This window comes from Astatotilapia calliptera, chromosome 3, assembly GCF_900246225.1.
Source record: "Astatotilapia calliptera chromosome 3, fAstCal1.2, whole genome shotgun sequence".
NCBI classification, from domain to species: domain Eukaryota; kingdom Metazoa; phylum Chordata; class Actinopteri; order Cichliformes; family Cichlidae; genus Astatotilapia; species Astatotilapia calliptera.
In genome coordinates this window covers 20366635-20377045 of record NC_039304.1, presented here as the reverse complement: position 1 = coordinate 20377045, position 10411 = coordinate 20366635, and the positions used below count along the sequence as shown (strand labels likewise).

The 10411-nt window shown below is 38.9% G+C and overlaps 1 long non-coding RNA gene across 1 annotated transcript; it reads left to right on the top strand.

Annotated features, from left to right (window-relative positions):
- The first annotated feature begins 7919 nt into the window (after window positions 1-7919).
- On the top strand, window positions 7920-9883 carry LOC113018918 (uncharacterized). Its single transcript, XR_003271881.1, has 3 exons — window positions 7920-7952; window positions 8952-9209; window positions 9768-9883. It is a non-coding gene; the product is annotated as an uncharacterized LOC113018918 (long non-coding RNA).
- The last annotated feature ends 528 nt before the right edge of the window (window positions 9884-10411 follow it).

Below are 10411 nucleotides of genomic sequence, written 5' to 3'. Positions count from 1 at the left end.
CTTCTCGCTCAGTTTTTGCATTTGCTCTTGTTTAGATCACGGACCTGCTTGCAATGTGTTGCTTGCGCTCTCAACATTTCTACCCCTGCGCGTTCAACTGTTTCTGTATGCTTTTATATTTGTGCCACAAAACCAACCAATCACAGACTTGGATGCAAAAAATTCTGATTGGCTGCTTTGGTCTCTAATCAGCTCACTAGCTGCTGTAGCTAAACCCAGGCAAATATCCCAGAATGCATTTCATCCAAAACTCAAACGAGGCAGTGGCGGAAGAACGCAGAGTGGCGGAGTTTAAAATATTACTCTGTCTGGATCACAAAATAAACTTTTACAATATTTTCAGGTGAGAATGTTGCTGTGTAAACTTCAAAAATCTGCTCGATTTATCAAAACATCGCATATTTGTAAAACGTTTTCAGAGATGCCTGTTACCCACCAGCTGACCGGCTGGTCAAGGCTCCCGCACATTGTTTTCAACCCCCCCCCCCGTGGTCTTTCCCTACTCGGGTTAAACATAATATATAGGTCACTTAGATCAGCGGTCCCTAACATTTTTTGTGCCACAAATTGGTTTAATGTCAGACAATATTTTCACGGACCAGCCTTAGCGTGTCGCGGATAAATACAACAAAATAAAATGATAAGACCAACAACAAAACTCTTGTAGATATAATAATAATAATAATAATAATAATAAACACCAATTCACTGCGTAATTGTGTAACTTTATTGGCAGTGTCCTCCTAAGATGTCCTCAACTAAAAAACAAATATAAAGTACATGAAAATATATAATTAGTCATAATGCTAAATCAGTGAGAGCCCTGTGCTTGTTTCTCTGCAATGAATGTAATCATGGACAATGGAGGACAATGACATCCCAAGTGTGCCGTCCAAAAATCTGCCCGTGTATTGACTAGACCACCAGGTATTATCAGGTTGTTCAGTCTGACGTCACTAGCCGTGTCTGGGTCTAAACTCCGCTGCAGGTCCATATATCAAACGATCACTATGGCATTACTGAGAGTTGAAAAACTGTCTAAAGTCTTTCATCTTTAACAAAATGATCAGCGTTCTGCTCTACCAGGTGTAACAATTGAGTTTAACATCCAGGCATCCATGAAAACGGAATTTATGACATTTAACGGAGTTAGAAGTTAGCAGGGAGTTAGCTCGCTAGCTTCTATCTAAATACAATATAGCATGTCCTGACTGCGGGGTTTTGGAAACAAATTAAAACGTACAGCTCTGCTATCACTTCCAGCATAAATGAAGACAGAAAACTAAACCGCAGTGACGTTTGTAGGGTTACTGAAGTTGGGCTAGCTGGTATATAATGATGTGCTACGTGACCGCTAGCGACACAGCTATGTTAGCATAATATAAACAAGCTAACTTTTTTTCCACTCGATAAAAGTTAACGTGAGTGTTCTCGGTGGTCAGGAACAAATGTAATCGCATGGCAGGATGCTGTAAAAGGACCAAACTTCAGCCAGGAGAACAACTGAGATAATCCATCCACAATACGAGGTTAGTCATTCACAGAGGTGGGACCAAGTCATTGTTTTGCAAGTCTCAAGTAAGTCTCAAGTCTTTATCCTCAAGTCTCAAGTCAAGTCTCAAGTAATGTCAGGCAAGTCAGAGTCGAGTCTCAAGTCACTGGTGTAAAAGTCCGAGTCAAGTCACAAGTCTGAAACTTTGAATTTCAAGTCCTTTCGAGTCTTTAAAAAAAACAAACGAAAAAATAATGTTGCAGTTATGCTAAATGTAAATATTAGACCATGTAATTTTAAAATCTGTGTTTTTCTCAACACATACAAAATAGTGAACTTAGAAAATATACACAAATTGTGAAATTGCACCTCTTTAAAATGCAGCTCAATTAAACTTAGCTCCAAGAATAATTTTCACCGACAGTTCTGAGATACGCTGCATGTTATTCTTGGATGCGGTTGTAGGACCAGCTTTAAAATCGCATGACAAAAATATCATACACATTAAAAAAAACTGTATCACCAACGTAGCCTGGAAAACATTTGCTAGTTAGATGAAGTCAGCTATCTCATCCTAGCATATTTATATGCATATTTATAATCATACGGTTCTTGGAGTGAGTGCATACACTCATGAAGTTTAGTAACTTCCGGTCACTGCAACAAGCCCAGGTACAGTTTACCGACGGATGGGTGCAGGACCTTGAAATGCACCGTGTAGAACGAAAGACCATCGTACGTATCATAAGTTTACCAGTCTCACAAATCGTCTTCATAAATACACATTCGTTAACCGTTTATTAATATAACCTTTGAGCACAACGGTAATTAATTAGTAGTGGAAATAATTTCTGGTAGCATCACAGAAATGTAGCAGTGACAATAATATTGTATGCTGTAATCGTACTGGGCAATTAGTGATACAAAAAACCTGTTTTATCCTGTGAATAAAAGTATATGTTTTTGTCAGTGTACCATAATAACAGAAGCGAAACGCAATATTGTGTCAGGATAATTTACTATTTATGCACAATAAATAAAGGAGCATAGCGCGACAATTTCTGTTCAGCGCCAGACTTGCTTGTAACCTATATCACCAATTATGTTAAGAAAAATGACGCATTAACTACAACAGCAGACTGACCTTTGTGTAAATGCTTGGAGCAGACTAACCTGTGAGCTGGAGTGTTCTAGGACGTTATATTTGATCTTTGAATGGCTGCAATCCAGTCGCCTCTTTGTTACTTCGGAAACATGGCTCGAACAATTTCTCTTCCACGACGTAATCCGATAACAACCGATCTCTTTACCCGTCGGCTTCCCGTGGCTGTCATGCGACCGGCTATTGCAGTTAATAATACAACAGCTTCTTGACATTTTTGTGTTTCTTTTTATCGCTGTGTGACTGATTTTAATTGAAAGCCTGCGTGCGCTAGTACCGCTTGCCACGAGTTCCCAGAATCCTTTGTGGTTCTACCCGTGAATGACGTCACATTTTCAATCTCTATATAATATGCATGTTAAATTTTATATTTGGGGTGAAATATCAAGTCTTTTCAAGTAAACCGGTTCAAGTCCAATTCAAGTCCCAAGTCATTGGTGTAAAAGTCCAAGTCAAGTCACAAGTCTTAGAACATTTTTTCAAGTCAAGTCTAAAGTCATAAAATTAATGACTCGAGTCTGACTCGAGTCCAAGTCATGTGACTCGAGTCCACACCTCTGGTCATTCATATACTGCTGCATGGGCTGGGCTGTAGTTACATCCTAAGGTTTTAAAAACTGAGCTTAAATAAATGATTAGCGGTAATAAAAGCCGAGGAAGGTCAACAGTGATCACTGACTGTTTTAGGAGCTTTTTGAGATCAAATAGAAGAAAATACAAAACATTAAACATGTTAACAACACAAAAGCCATATTAAACGCAGACTACTTTAGACCCGGAAGTAGGATTCGTCACGTCATCACTGAACAACCGGATAGGAAAAACATTCATTCTAGCTGAAGTACGGGACAAACTGTGTTCCTTTTCATCTCAATAGGGATGTATTGTAATTGGTCCACCCAGTAGTGATGGGATTTCCGGCTCTTTTTAGAGATAAAAATTAATTAAAGCAACAAAACAACCTGAAGAGCCGGTTCGGAGCCGAAAGAGCGGCATTGTGATGTTGTTTATTCTATTACTCTTCTTCTCTTCTGCTTGTTTTCCTTTTTCTTTCTCAACAGGTGATCCAGGTGATCGATATATGCATTTTTTTCTTTCTTTTTTTTTCCTGCCCATTCTGTTGGTTTTTGTTTTTTGCCCTTCTCCCCCGTCCCTCTTTTCAGCTGTTTCTCTTTCCCTCTTTCTTTCTCCCCTTCTTTCCCCCAGTCAAGTCTGTCCCGTATTCAGCAAGTGAAAATAAAATAAACAAAAGGTGACTCAAATGGACCATTATGGCAAGGCTGGGATGGTCAATTTGGTAAAGTAAATCCGTTGGGCGTCTTTCTTTGCCTTTAGACAATAATTCTGATGCAAAAGAGCCAAACGGGACAGGCAAAAAAAAAGGATGCAAAAAATTCTGATTGGCTGTTTTGTGGCAGGGCGTGTTCTGCGATTCCGCTGCAGGTTTGGTGGTGGTGATGTGTATGGCTGCCAGCGGGAGAGCTGCAGCCATTGAATGTACTGTTACAGCAACTATGTGATTATTGTAAGAATAAATGATGCTGCGAAGCATGAAAATGCCATCAGGTCTGCCGTGGTGGTGATCCTTTTTTTTTTTTTTTTTTTAAATCTTAAGTGCACGCAAACCAGTAAACAAATTAAAACAAATACTGTTGATAAACTAATACAAAAATTACAATTAAAATTCACAAAAACAAAAAAATATAATTAATATGTAAACAACGTAACAACCCCCAAAGTGTCTAAGTCACATGACGTGTCAGCAACACCGAAAGTGAGGGAAGAGGGAGCAAAGTGCTCTCCGCTGTCACAGGAGCGGTGAGTCCAGTGACCTGGTTGTTTCGTTTTTGCCGAAAGCACAGCATAGCAAACAAGCAGAGTTTGTAAAGTAAAGAATCAATCTCACCAGGCTAGTATCGATCCGATACCGATGCCGACTTGGGATCGATACTATCGATCTGAACGCGCTGGGCAGAAATGTTGAGAAGCGCAAGCAACACATTGCGAGCAAACGCAATTGCAAAAACAGAGCAAAAGGGGCTGCTATTGGGGTATGTGTGGATAACAGCAAACACTGAAATACATTTTTGCACGCAGCAATTCATTTTGTTCACTCAAATTTAGCTTTTCTTTCCTCAAAATGAAATTCTCCTCAAAATGCAACACTTGCACCTGCAAAGGTAGCACATGTGGATACACTAGCATATTTTTCACAGGGCTAACACATCGAAGACATCGTTAACAGCTTCTACAATCACATAGAAGCTGTTTTATAAAGTTTTATAAATTAGAAACCGGACTGTGAATCAAATTTTATTTGCACAATTCGAGACTCACCGGAGTTAATGTATTGCTCACACAATACATGAACTCTGTAGCTCAACACACATGGTAAATGGACTGGTTCTTTCTACTCTCCTGGAGTACTCAAAGCGCTCTATACAACACACCCATTCACACAGGCATTACTATCTATACTTTAAGTGCTTTCTAACTATCAATCATACGCATTCATACGCCATAAGTATCTTGCCCAAGGATATTTGGCATGCAAACTAGGGGAGCCAGGGATCGAACCACCAACCCTCCTGAGCTACAGCCACCCCACCACAGCAGTTTTGTGCATCTGCAAAACAAAATCAGTGCTCAAAACTACGTTTCATGGAGTTCTTTTACCCTTTAAACACAGTGCAATATACAGAGAAATTTACCTTGCTGCCTGCAGAGAGCTGCAGTGAAAGAAAGTTAACATGAGCAGTGCAGCGGTGCATTCATGGTACATGGGAAAACTCAATACTTCACTAAAGATAAAACAAAATTAAAATTAAAATAAAATAACAACCAATAACCAATAATACATACCAGGACCAGGGTGAACTTTGAACTTGTAGTTGGGAAACAGAAGACACAGAAATATACAATCAGTTTCCAGTTTACATTAATTTATGCATCTGAAAACCAGAATAAAATATTTAAATAAAATTAAACAGCAATATGTAAAAATCTCTCTTTCTGTCTAGTTCAGGTTAGTTTGAACTCTTACCTGTGTGAACTACAAGTTAACCTGTGTTAGCTCCTACAGGGTTAACCAGCTTTCTTTCAGCTGCTCTTCAAACTTTGATCAATATGAGTCGACTCAGTTTACTCACTAGACCTGCAGAGTGGCTGGTTAGGAATAATCAGTAACACAGTGAGTTACCAGTACAACACCAACACAATGAATGGAATTACAACACTGAAAGCACAAAATCAGCTGTCCACAGATTTACAGAGAAACCTTTCACAGTCACAGTCTGGTGTGGAATCAGTTCTTGGATTAAATCCTCTGTGTGTTGCAGTAACAGAGATTATGGTGGAGTCGTATCAAAGTTCAGAAGTGTGAGTCAGTTTTCTGATCTCTGGAATATGAGTTGATCCAGCAGGAACAGAAGATTTCAGTGGAGGTTCAGATCTCCTAGGTGTGGATCACCATCAAGGTTCAACAGTCTCAGATTTCAGTTCTGAGATCTGCTCTCGGCTGATAAACCTGATCTGTTTTGCAACACAAACACTGGAGTCTTATTCCAGCATTCCTAACAGCTCAGCTGGAAATCACATCCAAACTGCTCCCTGCAATGGCATTGGTGAAGTTGACTGTGCATATTAGTGTGGTCTAAACACATCTGTGCGACAGGAAATGTCAGCTTCCACAGCAAAAGAATATAAAACACACTTACTAGGTCTCATCTTAGCTATCAGAGGCTTCAACATCAGATTTAGTAAAGAACACAAGGACATAACGTGCTAACTGACACCAAAGAAAACCAACTGTGACTCACCAAATCCCAATACACCAAAAACAAAAGTAAAGAACAACACCAATGAAACGATAACTGCTCACACTCGTTTAGGAGCAATTCTCACATGTTCAAAATACAATCAGATCATATTAACCTGGGTTACTTCCTCATTATTGATCAATAAACTCAGTCATGCTTCAAATTAATTATTTGAAATGTATGTAATAAATTAAAATACACAAAAGTAAATAAAACAAATTCACTGTTTTGATCAAAACAGAAATACAGAATATTTTGTGTGGCACAGTTTGTTTTATCTCAACTATGGTTTTGTGATATTTGATCATTTACATATTTCCATCTTTAAATTGTTCTGATTCAGTCATTTTTACTTTTATGTTCTTGTTCTAAACTGAACTGCAGCCAAACCAAAGGCTGAACTGAGAGCTGATAGGACAGCTGTTCCAGTAGGGGGCAGTGTGACCCTGACCTGCTCTGTGAACCCATCATCATCATCATCATCATCTGGATGGAAATACTACTGGTACAGAGATGAGAAATCTTATCAACTTCTGACAAATGAACAAATCAGTGTCTCAGAGGGAGGACGCTACAGGTGCAGAGGAGGAAGAGGAGAACCAGTTTACTACACAGAGTTGAGTCAGTCAGTCAGGATTGACACAACTGGTGAGTTTAAATGTAACTTCCTACAAAACACTACATCTGATGGTAACTGAACCTTTTTTCTTTCATGTGTTTTTATTGTACTTTCTTGAACATTAACAGTCTCAAACAGGCCTGTTGTGACTCTGTATCCAAACTGGTCTGAGATATACAGAGGAGAGACGATCACTGTCAGATGTGAGATCCATGGAGGAGACACTGAGTGGGATTATGAGTGGGAAACAAACAGCATCATAAAACCTCCAAATCTAAATGAATACAGGATTAGATCTGCTTCATCATCCAACAGTGGAAACTATCGCTGTAAGGGCAGAATGAAAAGTTCACAGCATGAAACAACAGAGTGGAGTGATTCAGTCACACTGACAGTTTCTGACAGTAAGTCATGTTTGCTTTAAGCTGTTTGAACACTTTGTAAAATGTGTTTCTGTTCATATAGACTGAGATTATTGTTCTTTGTATAAACTGAGCTCACTGTTCAGAGACTGTACTACATGTTCACTGAGAGAAAATCTTTGTTGAACAGATGAACCCCGTCCTGTCCTCACTGTGTCTCCATCATGGCTGAGTCCTGGAGCCTCAGTAACTCTGAACTGTGAGGTTGAACATCCGTCTGCAGGATGGAGCTTCTACTGGTATAAAGTTGTTCCTGATCTGAAAACATTCAACTATAAATCCTCCAGTTATGAGCTGCTACCTGATGGCAGTGGGACTGCACAGGAGTCCTACATCATTCATGGACAGACACACACAGCAGGATATGTGTGCAGAGCTGGAAGAGGAGACCCAGAGTATCACACTGATCACAGTCAACCAAAGTTTGTCTGGTCTGCAGGTCAGTTTGTTTCTCTCTGTCCTTTCAATGAGCTCATGTTAGGTCATCATTTTTATTCACCAGGATTTAGACCATTAAAATCTCATCTCCATGACAACCATTTATCTCCGTTTTTATTAAAACTTCCCAAAAGAAGAACTGAACTGAATATTTTCCTTTCTCTCTGTGATCAAACCAAACTGAATTTCCTTGTTTCCTTTTCTTATTTTTCAGTTTTTATTTAATGAGATAACATGAAAAACAAAAGACATCTATGAGATTTTAAATGTTTTGATATTTAAACTCATGTTTCTGTTTGTACTGATTATTTTTACTTAGTGCACAGACAGGATTTACACAGTTAAGACTCTTTGTTTAGTGCTCAGGTAGGTGTTCAGATAAAAAAGTCAAATATAGTTAATAAAGAAACAAAGATGTCAGCAGGCAGGTTAACAGCTCTGACAAATACAAGACAAACACTGACTACAGATGGACGCTAGAAGAAGACGTCACAAATAACAGCTGCTGTTATTGTTCATTTAAAATATACTTCAAAGGTTTTTAGTTTTGGTCCTGCTGCTGCAAAATATCTCACTGTAGAAGGAATCTGTGAAACAGACAATATCACAGAATTATGACAGAAACATTACAGCAAATGACTGAAGTGTGTTCAGAGTGATCTGTATCAGGTGGATGATGCTGAGAGTGATGACTCAAAGCTCATGATGTCACATGACGTGTACCAAGCTCTACATGAGCTGCCAGCAGATAAAGCATGTGGGTTAGATCATCTTAAACATGTCAGTATTCGGCTCCTTTGTTTTCCATTGATTTGACTGTCTGTGTGATTCAGGGCTTGTTGTCAGACTCAGTGTTGTCTCACCAAACAAACACTTTATCATATTGAACTATTAAATTTGATTTTCAAAACCAAAGCTTCAAACAAACAAATATTTTCACTGTGATATTTTGAATCCTAACATCTGTGAGCTTTGTCTCTTCACTGCATGTTGTTTCCAGATGTTCATTCAGCAGCGTCTCTCACAGTGAGTCCTGACAGAGTGCAACACTTCACCTCTGACTCTGTCTCACTGACCTGTGAGGGAAACTTCACTGAGTGGAGAGTGAGGAAGTTCTCTGAGGACGGCCGACTCTCTGACTGTAGGAGAATGACTGGATCCACATGTAACATCAACACATCAAAGTCAGATACTGGAGTGTACTGGTGTGAGTCTGGATCAGGAGAGTTCAGCAGTGCAGTCAACATCACTGTACAGAGTATGTTATTATACATTTACTTCTTGGATCTGAATGATTTAGACGTCACATGAACATTTGTCTCAGCTTTGCTCTATGTGAAGTAATTCTATGTGGCAACACAAACAAAAATGAGAATTTCAGACAATTTCAGGCAACAAAGCATCAAAATATTCTTGGATGTTGGTCTAATTTCTCTTCATCCGTTCATAATCCAGTTTGTCATAATTTGCCAACAGTATTTTTTATTTTCTCTGTCAGAATAAAACTCAACAAAGCTCAACATCTCTGTCATCACATTAGATGAACTTTTAATATCTCAATTCAGAGAAATTTAGGAAACACGTCATGCAAAATAACACAAACATACAAACATTTACAATTTCACCTTCAACCATTCAATAATGTCACCGTCAATAATTTGACTCCTGCAGGAAACATCCCAACTATATTTCCAGTCCTCATAATCACTCAGAAAACCAGGTCTGCATGTAGATCATGAGACACGACTCACAGCTTTTTCTCAAAGGTTTGCATCAGCTGGTCTGACTGAAACAATTGTGTGTGATTGTTTCACAGATGATGGTAATGGTCCTATCCTGGTGAGTCCTGTTCATCCTGTGACTGAGGGAGCTTCTGTTAATCTGAGCTGCAGTTTGAGAACACAAAAAATACTTTCCAATGTGTTTTTCTATCACAATGACAAACTTATTCAAAATGATCCCCGAGGGGAGCTGAAGATCTCTGCAGTGTCAAAGTCTGATGAAGGTTTCTACAAGTGTCAGTACTCAGGAAGAGAGTCAGCACAGAGCTGGATGTCAGTTAAAGGTGAGCAGGATCAAAACAGTGTGTCTTTCTGTAAATGAGTTTCATGACTGAGAAATAACATCATATTATCTCTTTTAATGTTTGAAGCCACCTGGATCTATTTTGTCAGAACTTTTATAAAACTATTATATAATATCTCTATATTGTCAGGTTTAATATCGGTGAGTTTCAGGACTTATGTGTGGGACTCAGGTGAAAACAGCAGAGGATGTAATGAGTCAAAGTTTACTCAAACAAAGGATAAATAATTTAACACATCAGATTGTGAGCTTTGACTCAGTCAACAAGAACAAAACATAAATGAACCTAAACTTAATGAGCGAGTCCTACAAAAACATCTTAACTGAGGTGAGAGAGACAGGCCAGAGGAGCGGACATAACAGCGTGAGGGCGGC